Source organism: Streptopelia decaocto (assembly GCF_964273445.1).
Source record: "Streptopelia decaocto genome assembly, chromosome: 1".
Lineage (NCBI taxonomy): Eukaryota > Metazoa > Chordata > Aves > Columbiformes > Columbidae > Streptopelia > Streptopelia decaocto.
Window position 1 is genome coordinate 92422019 of NC_138663.1, and position 10534 is coordinate 92432552.

At 41.2% G+C, this 10534-nt stretch overlaps 1 protein-coding gene across 7 annotated transcripts in view; it reads left to right on the forward strand.

The window, feature by feature from the left end:
* Positions 1-6523: 6523 nt before the first annotated feature.
* Positions 6524-10534, forward strand: part of LOC309442896 (SH2 domain-containing protein 1B-like) — a 34748-nt gene continuing 30737 nt past the window's right edge. For 5 of the 7 annotated variants that reach the window (XM_082059222.1, XM_082059225.1, XM_082059228.1 and 2 more), the window contains exons 1-3: positions 6524-6534; positions 6750-6860; positions 10418-10534. The gene's annotated coding sequence lies outside the window, so the exon portion shown is untranslated. Of the gene's footprint in view, positions 6535-6749; positions 6861-10417 lie in introns of those variants that run through there. The other 2 variants (XM_082059223.1, XM_082059224.1) reach the window with 2 other exon arrangements.

The window sequence follows — 10534 nt, forward strand, 5'->3', positions numbered from 1 at the left end:
ATAAGAACCCTGAAAATCTCCCCTTGCACTGAAGAAAATGCCTAAATGTTCTTAAAGAAGAAAAGCATGCAAGTTAGGTTTGCCCTTGACCTTTAGTAATTAAAAAAAAAAAAACAAACAAACAAACAAAAAAAAACTAATACTTTGTTCTTCTTTAGAATTAACATAATAATGATAAAGTAGAAGTTCAGATAGTGCCAACAGCTAAAAAAATATGTTTGTAAAGAATATATCAGGACCATACCTTCACACTGGACATGCAAGTTCTTGCAACAAGTTTTAATTACAAAAATGTAAAACAATGCAAAGACAGCATGAGAATGCATTACTTTACTGTAGCTGCCAAGTTAGGCAAGTGGAATTTCTCATACAAATACAAAAGGAACTTCACTTTTTTCCTCAGGTGTGTTGGTAAGCCAGAAATGTCCTGCTTTGGGCTGGGATAGAGTTCATTTTCTACCTGGTAGCTGGTATGGTGCTGTGTTTTGCATTTAGAATGAGAATAATATTGATAATACACTGATATTTTAGTTGTTGCTAAGTAGCCAAGGATGTTTCAACTTCTCATACTGTGCCAGGTACACAAGAAGCTGGGAGGGGGCATAGCCAGGAGAGATGACCCAACCTGGCCAAGGGGATATTCCTTTCCATGTGACTTCCCACTCAACATATAAAGTGAGGGGAAGAAGAAGGAAAAGGGGGATGTTTAGTGATTGTGTTTGTCTTTCTAAGTCACCATTACATGTGATGGAGCCCTTCTTTCACAGAGAAGGCTGAACACCTGCTTGCTCATGGATACAAGTAAATTAATTCCTTGTTTTACTTTGCTGGCATATGTGGCTTTTGCTTTGCTTGTTAAACTGTCTTTTTCTCAACACACAAGTTATCTCACTCTTACTCTTCTGATTCTCTCTCCCATCTCACCGAGGGGGAGTGAGTGAGAGGTTGTATGGTTGCCAGCTGGGGTTAAACCACAACAAGAAGGTATGTGAGTTTTTCAGTCACTTATGCAGGGTTTTTTAGTGAAAAAAAAAAAAAAAGTGTTAACCATAGAGGAAACATATAGCCTGACTGTTCTTACAAAGGCTGGTAAGGAAAGGCAGAGATGGGAGGACTGTAAGGAGCAACAGCAGAGTAATTAAATAAGCCCATGGATATCATCGGTCTGTAGGTAAATAATTTTAAAACAACCTTTAGCCTTAGAGAGATCATGTTTCATTTAGAAATTGAATGAGCTAGCTGCTTCAGGAAATCCATCTCTCAGGGATTACCATTTATTCCTGCCTGAAGTTGAGCTCTGTTACAGGCTGTAGGCAAGGAAAATTACAGATCAAAATGTGTGAGTTTAAAATGTTTTCACTGGGGTGATAAACTTCAATGAGCTATATCTGATGCTTCTTGGGATAAGGAAATACTTGAGCGACATAACGGTTGTGGTTTTAGTTGTCTCTGAACGTCTCTGACTTGATCACAACTTGTTGAGCAATTTTGTCCTTCCTGTTAAAATAAGATTGGATGGTCTGGTGTATAACCAAATACCATGCTCTGACCGTTTATTTGTGGTTTTTTATTCAAGGGGTCAACCAACAGGGCTTCCCCTATTTGTTTCCAGGTTTTAGCAATCCAGGAGAGTCACCTGCAAGCAGCACCCTTGCAATGGGACTGTCGGCATGTCTGCAGTAAGAATACTGCCCGTTCCAAAGGAAAGTATGGAGGGGAAAACACCCTGTACTAGTGTGTTAAACATACAGAAAGTTCTCCAGTTCAGGGATCATACAAAACCTTTTGCAACTCCAAGTGTAAATCATCCAACCCTCATTAATCCCAGACATTGATTATTTGTTGGAAGCAGTTCCCTCTGAAAACTGAAATGCTTGGAATTACAGTGTATTGGTAGCAAAAACTACGTGTTTAATGAAGGTAAGAGATACCATCTCAAATTACATTAATGCTGTATGTTGTCTCTCTTTGATCTCTTGTTCCTCCTTGGAAAATAAGTTTTAGAATCTGACATGTAAAAAGTGTTCCTCATGAGCAGTGTTGAGGGATGTTTTACTTCTGTGGCACAACTCTGAGCTGACTTAGGATTTCTGACAGAGTCCTGGGGGGTTTAATCTTCTGTGTTTTGGCAATAATTGTAATAGTTGTCACAGTGAGTCTCAAACCAGGTGAGGTTTGAGACTTTATTGAGGATATTTTAATATTGGGCTTCTCTATGCTGAATTGGGCTCAAGCAATTAGTCTGGTATACAAACTGCTGCAGTGGTATCTGGGTGCCTAAGGAGAAAGATGTAGTTACAATTAAGTGTTAAAACTGTTAGGGAAACCTTTCTGATGTAAAGGGCTACTCAATATCTTCTGTGTCACCAGGCACTTCCTTCAACCAAATCACATGTATGAAGCATAAGCAAAAGTTTAGGTCTACTTCTGAATGGTCCCAGGAAATTGATGACTTAAGACTTCCATTCCAAAAAGCAAAAATATGGGACAATTCCAAGCTCCTTGCTTGGACATGTGTTGCTTGTCCTTTTTAGCAAAAGGTTTTCTGCCATATTGCTCCGCTTTGTCTGAACTGGATTTTCTTTCTGGGTTCAACATGTATCTGTAATGGGCAGCTTGAAAGGCTACGTGAAGAGTAAATTACGCATATGAGACCAGAAATCACTTCCTTACTGATCTGGAGAACACAATCATAGTCAGCCTATGAAGTCATTCTGGGTAGCTGAGGAAAGGTTAGGACACCAGTGGGGAACATATTTTTGAAGCTGGCAGAACAGGATTGTTGGGAAAGTGTCAGGCTAAAACACTGATAGAAAGAAGAAATCTTTAGAAATGCACCAGTTTTGTGCCCCAGGCATGTCCGAAAATTCTTCATGAAGCAGCTGTGCCTGCTTTTGCAGTCACTGTTTTGCGTGTACAGTGTATGGCAAGATGACCCTTGTGTAACACCTGTGAGGGCTGAATTTATCAAGCAGCAAGGCTGGCTGCAAACTTTTGCGTTGTCTCAATGCACATGATCATGGTATAATTATAGTATTCAAGACTGACACCTGGAGTTATTTTGACCTTGATGACAGTAGCAAGGTTATGTATGGCAATGCAACTCTAAGTACAAAGAACATATTTAAAAGGCTGGATAGGGATATAGAGGTCAAAGACATTATGAAAAGACCCACTGACCGTATCACAAAGTCACTTTAAAACGTGAAATAATGCCTAGCTTGAAAAATTGGGGAAGAGCCTCTGTTTTAGCTTCTCCTTTTCAATCACATGCTGTTGAATTCTGTGTTTTCAAAACAAAACTAGCACTAAATATTTCCCTTAAAGGCGTTTCGGAATAATTGTCCAACTTGGTAGCCAATATCTTCAGTTTGTTGCATAAGTTTGCACTTTTCTAAGTAAATACTGTGACTGCTTAAAAGAAGCACTTCTACTTCTTATGAAACAGAAGTTTTGGGTTTGTCCCCTAAATAGATATGCTTCAAACTGAACATCCCATTTAAACAGAGCATTTGATTTTTGTTCTAACTGCAATTAGAAACAAAACTGTTCTCCAGTTTCTGCAATTTGACTCCACAGTAAATATTCTCCAGAAATAAAGAGTTCTAATTAAGTACCATAAAATGTATGGGATGGACTATCATATAGGTGGCACTCATTTGTAGCTGTCCATATCAGGCTTAAAAGTATGAAAGATGTTAAATGTAAAATAATAATTACCTTGTTATTGCAGAAAATTGCTGAGATCAAATGTTTTGGAGCCTGAGACCCTTCATTTATGCCAGTTTTGCACCATTATTTTAATCCCCCAGATCACCTCCTGACTTGTGGAATAAAAGGGAAATTGAATCCCTCTCTCTATTTAGTTGTGCCTAACATTATGACAATGTTTGTATTGGCAGAGATCTAATGCCTAAATTACAGTAATGCCTAAATTACTCTTTACTGATACAACTCAATTTCATATTTCCTCTGCAAGTGATTGAAGTAACAGGCCAGGAAGCAAGCAGTACCTGTCTGTTACTTTAATTGTGTTCTGCATAGGAGCACACAGTCAGAACAAACTTATTCTGACTGTTCCCCCTTTAAGAACAGGATATTTGATCAAATAGAATTCCCATGTGTTTCTGCAAATCTCCAAAGTCTTGAAGTAAAGGCCAGGACCTGATAAAAGCCCTTTCAATAGGAAAACAAACAGGTATTTGGAAGTGTGTTTTAGCTGTGTCTCACGTCACCTTCATACTTCTATATCAGAGTGCAAAATAATTGCTCTGAACTAAGCTTTGAAAACAGAAAGAAAAATACTACATGCAAGTAGCAGGTCAGCCACAACAGAAGGTTAAAATAAAAATTTACAATTTCCCACAGTCTGGGAGTATCCTACAGAGATCTCAAATGTCCATCTTGAGGATGGTGAAATCTCAGCGAAGAAAGCAATGACCGGGTGTGGTATCAGTTTCATAACTACACAGGAAAGCAAGGTTGGCCATTGCCCCCTTTCAGACAATTTGGCAATGCAGCATTGCCCAACAGGACAACAGGCATCCTGCAGGATCCCTGCAATGAAGTTTCCAACAACCAAACTACTATCCAAACACTCCCTAGGAAAGGAATTTTTGGAGACTGTGGCCCTTTGGCATCCTCAGATACTGGCTGGGTCTGGGGAGTGGGGAAGAGGGAGGCAGAAGCAAGCAGGTAGGAAGCACTGTATGCAGAGCTCTCTACCCTGCAGGTGGGAGGCTGGGTGACAGCTGTCAGTCTCCCTGCCTTTCCAGTCATGCCTGCCTTGTCCCAGAGCAGTGCCTCAGCTGCTAGCCTGCCTTTGGTGTGGAGAAAACATAGCTTTTGTTCTGGGACCTTCTCTGGCTGCTCCCACCGCCCCAGCCCACGGGAGCATCATGCCTCCTCCCAGTCTCTCTCATCTGCAGGAGCAGGGTACTGCAACCCTCAGCCTGTTTGTCCCCTTCCTGCCTTCCAGCAGACCATCAAAATGTTGTTTCCACATCACTCATCTCCTCTCGCACCTTCCCAAGTCAAGCTGGGGACTGCTTCTCTCATGACTCCCTTGGTAAGAGCATGTTTTTCTCCCTTCACACTGACCACAGGCTCCTGGGGATGGTGGGGCTGCACACCAGGCTGTGGTCTCAGTCACACAGAGCTGCCCAGCTGTCTCATCCCATCCTTGTCACCCTGCTCCTCAAGCCCTTGGTGCTGCTAGACCCCACACAGTGTGCCTAGGCGATGGGGGAGCAAGTTTTGTGCTTGGGCTGGTGTGGGGTTTTTAGAAGACCAAGGACATGTAGTGAGCAATCCAGACACTTTAGATATGAACTTGATTAGCCTGTAAAATGCAGGCCTCAAAGATACAGCAAAGTTAACCATGGTTGAAGAAATGCTGATACAAGCTTATGCAGCAGAAAAATGAGGAAGAAAGGTGAGTGTACATGGCCGAAGCCATCTGAAAAAGCAGGATGCCATGGGGGAAGTTAGCGCTCACAGATAAAAATGACTGAGAGAGCAGAAATGATTTAAGGACGCGCGAACAGCTCATTAACAGTGCATGCAACCAGTCAGATTTTAGCTATCGCATAATGAGGGAGCAAATAGCGTATATAAGCCTGATGATTCTGCTAATAAAGTGACTACTGTCTGATCATATTGATCGTGTGACTAGTCCGTGACTTCCGCGTCAACAGGCTGGGAACCCAGTTCTCCCCCAGTGCTGGCCCTGAGGAGGCCCCAGTCGGGGTCTCACTGCTCTAGGTTATCATTGGACCTCCAAGGCTGAAACAGCCTGCAGAGAGATCAAGCGCATACAAGAGAGCAGTGTAGGGGAAAGGGACCTGGGGGTCCTGGTGGACAACAGGACGACCATGAGCCAGCACTGTGCCCTTGTGGCCAGGAAGGCCAACGGCATCCTGGGGTGTATTAGAAGGGGGGTGGTTAGTAGATCGAGAGAGGTCCTCCTTCCCCTCTACTCTGCCCTGGTGAGACCACATCTGGAATATTGTGTCCAGTTCTGGGCCCCTCAGTTCAAGAAGGACAGGGAACTGCTGGAGAGGGTCCAGCGCAGGGCAACGAAGATGATTAAGGGAGTGGAGCACCTCCCTTATGAAGAAAGGCTGAGGGAGCTGGGTCTCTTTAGTTTGGAGAAGAGGAGACTAAGGGGGGACCTTATTAATGTTTATAAATATATAAAGGGTGAGTGCCATGAGGATGGAGCCAGGCTCTTCTCGGTGGCAAACAATGATAGGACAAGGGGTAATGGGATCAAGCTGGAACACAAGAGGTTCCACTTAAATTTGAGAAGAAACTTCTTCTCAGTAAGGGTGACAGAGCACTGGAACAGGCTGCCCAGGGAAGTTGTGGAGTCTCCTTCTCTGGAGACATTGAAAACCCGCCTGGACATGTTCCTGTGCGACCTCACCTAGGTGTTCCTGCTCCAGCAGGGGGATTGGACTAGATGATCTTTTGAGGTCCCTTCCAATCCCAAACATACTGTGATACTGTGATACTGTGAAGAGGGGAAATAGTGTAAGTATTGCTGTTTTCTGTCAGTCTCGAGTAGAATAGCATTTCTCTTTTGGCGATTTGGGAGTTTGGTGTTTAGATGCCACAGTGTATGCCTTACATGCAAAGTTAGAAAAGCTAACTGTACAAACAAGTGAGAAGCAAGATGATGGCAATTTGTGCATGCATCCAACTGTGTATTGAAGTTTATAGTTTATTATTATTATTTTACTTTTTAGAGAGGCAAGGGAAGACCTCTGGATTTTACTGAGCCACAGTAAGATAGAACTGCAAGAGAGGCTTCTTACAAGCTCTGGTCATTCAATGAGAGATGTGTCATCTAATCTAAGGTACTACTGCTTGCTTGGGAAACTGATTACTGAGATCCCACATAAGTACTGTTGATTAAACCTCTGCCATGATAAAATGAACTGTAGTCTAGTTTCTCTTGAAGTTGAAAGGATCACTCCTATATCCTACCTGGGGGTTACACTTGGGGTGTAGTTACTGCATGTGCTAGTGTTAGCCAGCCTCAGGAAGCAGGCAGGGCTCCAGTAACCACTCGGGAGCATGCATATTCAGTGCAGGAATGAACAGCCACCTCAAATTTTGGTAAGCTGCATGTGATCTGGATGTGACCTTCAGCAGACTGAGGTTCATGCTTGTAATACTAGAGTGCAAAGGAACTGAAATCAAATGCAACCAAGTTTGCTGTAAAGCAAGACTAAAAAGTACATTTAAGGACAAAATGCCAGACAGCACTAAGACAGCTAACAGGAACCAGCTAATTAAAAAAAAAATAATAATTAAAAAGTTATCACAACAATTTCAAATACTACTAGAAAGCAGAACTGCAGTTTTGAAAAGCCCAACTTGCACAAGCACATTCTCATCCCCTTTTAAGCTGTGATGGAGGAAACTTCACTATGCTAATGGATTGCGTGTTTTGTTTTGTTTTCAAATGGATAAATATAATATTTATATTAAGAAAGTAAACAAGCAAAGATGAATCTTGTTTCCTCTGTGAACACCTGCAAAAGAGATAAAAAAAAGGTTGCCGTAAAATGAAGCACAAAATGAACCAGAAGCACACAAGTAACATCAAGGAAGCTGAAGCAGCTGCTGAAGGAGGTCCAGCAAAAGACATTAGTGATTCAATAACACTAATCAAAATTAGGAGTCCGTAAATTTGTATTAGTACAGTACCTCTTACAGATAAACAAGGAGACACATGGACAGAAAAAGAAGCGTGAACAACAGGTGAGACTCCCAGGCCATGGTAAATAGGTTGAACTATAAGAAACTGTTGCCTTTCAGTGGCTACTTGCACACAACTAACCCTATCACATCATAAGCAAAGAAAAGAAAAGTGAAATTTAAGTAAATGCCAGGGAAAGCCCCGGGGAAAGTTCCGAGTTAAAATGCTGAAAGCTTGTAATGAGTCTTTTGATTTTAGAAGTTCTACACAGCAGCAGCAACGACACTCGGCTTGTGACGAGTGTGCTGACAAAATAGAATAAAATGAAAGTTTTTCCCTTAGGAAAAACAAATTAGGAAGTTGAATTAATTTATAGCAAATGTTCAGTTGTAACAAATCTCCGCAACTTGAATCTGAATTTTCAGAAAAGAGAGGAAAATATTCAGGTCCCACATTCACAAGTGTGGGAGTGCTTAATTAGGTGTCTGGAACAAACTTACCAATTCTCCACAGCCAGCATGAGGGATTACTGTACCACTGTCTAAATGATCACAACTGGTACACAAGGGCTGCTCTCTGTTTAAACCCCCCCCGACTCATTTTGCATGTAGAAAGCTAACATAACTTCTCCGGTACAGTCAAAGTGCAAACAGGCATGATTTATAATGTCGGGCAGATATCAGAGAAGCTTCCCAAAAGAAGTATTGAACTGTTCCTTCATCTTCGTGCCTGGGTTGTGTGTTGGGGCAGGTGCTCTGGGAGCAGAGTGCCAAGACACCTCGACCCTATGACGTCTGTCAATAAACCATAGGTTGACAATGTAAGAACAAAGCAGCTGCTCATCGCTTCTCCAGGCTGTTGCACACTGATCCTCAGCATACAGGCAAGGAACACAGTTTGTCATGCTTTATTGAGGATGGCAGCGTACCATTTGGTACAGGTGGTACAACCAGAAGCAGCTCTTCTTAGCAGACTGCCTACCAAAAATTGTCAGCTAGAACCATAGTTAAACCAGCTGACCCAGAATTAATCCTGAAGATCCTGAAAAAAAACCTGACTGTAGCCCGTGCAAAATCAAAAACATGGCATAACTTCTCTACGATGCAAGTTTCCCATTAAACTCCTCCTTAGATTTTCTAATTATTCCTGCATCTATTTCTCCAGGAAAGTTACAGAGTAACCATAACTAAGGTGTCTGTTTATGCTGGAGTTTTTATTTTATCATCTGTTTAACTGAAGAATACTTAGATCAGTTTCCCTTTACTTAACTGGAGAATGTTTTTCAATAATTGTTTAATAACAAGTTCAAGCAAAGTTTATTTAACCAAATGGACAAAAATCCCAGTACACATCTGGACATTTGCAAAATGCAATTTACAGCAGGAGAAGGCTAAAAGTAGATATATTTTACTGTGAAGAAGGGCACTGGCTAAGACATCTCAGATCAAAGTTCTGAAATATTCAAATTGCAAATCTTGAAACAAAATAATGTTTTGATATCTTCAAACTGAAACAAAGTGATTTACACTGATTTTTTGTTTTGGTTTTGGTTTTTTTAGTCAGAATCACTGAAGTGAACCAAGTTTATGAATTCCCTTTGAATGTTACTTCTCTTTCCTAGAAAAAATACACTTTCTATCTTGGCAAAGAACAAGCTTGTGTTTTATTTTCTGTACTGTAGCAACAAGCCAAATGTGAATTTGTGTTCTGGAATAAGGAGTGTTAAATTTCAGCCATAACACTGAAATTAAATTTGTAACTAAAAGACATTTAAGAACAAGAAACAGCCCAGTAGTGACTGGCAGAACAGCTTAGGACTCTTTGGGATGTGACCACAAATAAGAGACCTTACTGCCAAGTCATTTGCCATAGCTTTTTGTTGTGATATAATGAATGAATCTTCAGATTTCTGAGGATCTCAGTCTAAGTTGAAAAATGAGAGGAAGAATTACTGAAGTTACATTTTTTATTTTACATGTGCACTGTCACCTTCTTTATTCTTGTCTTCAAATGAATATGTGGGAAAAGAGACCTGGGACCAAAAAGCTGCAACTGCTGTTCCATAAATAAAAAGTTAATTCACTTTTGCTTTTCTCTGGACATGGACAGTAAAAAAGTGGCAATTATTTTGCAAAATATTAACTAGATTACTTCAGATTAGATTCTCATTTAATTCAAATTTCTAGTTAGGCATAAGTCAGAATACAGTCTTGACACTGAGGTAAGCGCCAGTTACAAACTGAGTTTTTGCTGTAACTAACTCCATGCATGTTTTGGTCCATCTGTTTCCATAAATCATCTGGCAGCTGAATTGCACCTAATGCCAAGTTTTTGGAAAGGGGGTTTTATATTCAAATCTCTATCAGTTGTAACAAGTAATTCTACCATGTTATTGCTTGTATAGCAGCAGATTCACACAATGACAAAATACTCTCATTGATCTAAAACATTTTTCCCTAGGCTGTTTTGGGCCAGAGCTCAAGCCAGCCAGAAGTGCCCACTGCACCAGCATCAACTGGTGTCTGATCATTTTCATCTGGCACGCAGGATGGTCAATGGCCATCGCCCCTCTCCTGCTTTGCACTGGCACCAGGAATCTGTAACACGAGTTCACACCAGGGAACGTTCAAACACACTTGTGAGGACAGGGTGCTGATTGGGTTTTGTCAGTGTGGAGACATCTGCTAAAGATCCTTGTTGCTCTGATAGTTGTCGTTATAGGAGTCCAAAACAGAAGATGCATCTTGGAGGAAGATTTTAAAGGGATATCAGAAGAATTACCAGCTTTGCTGGGCTGTTCCATCACTGTTGAGGAAGTGCGGGCAG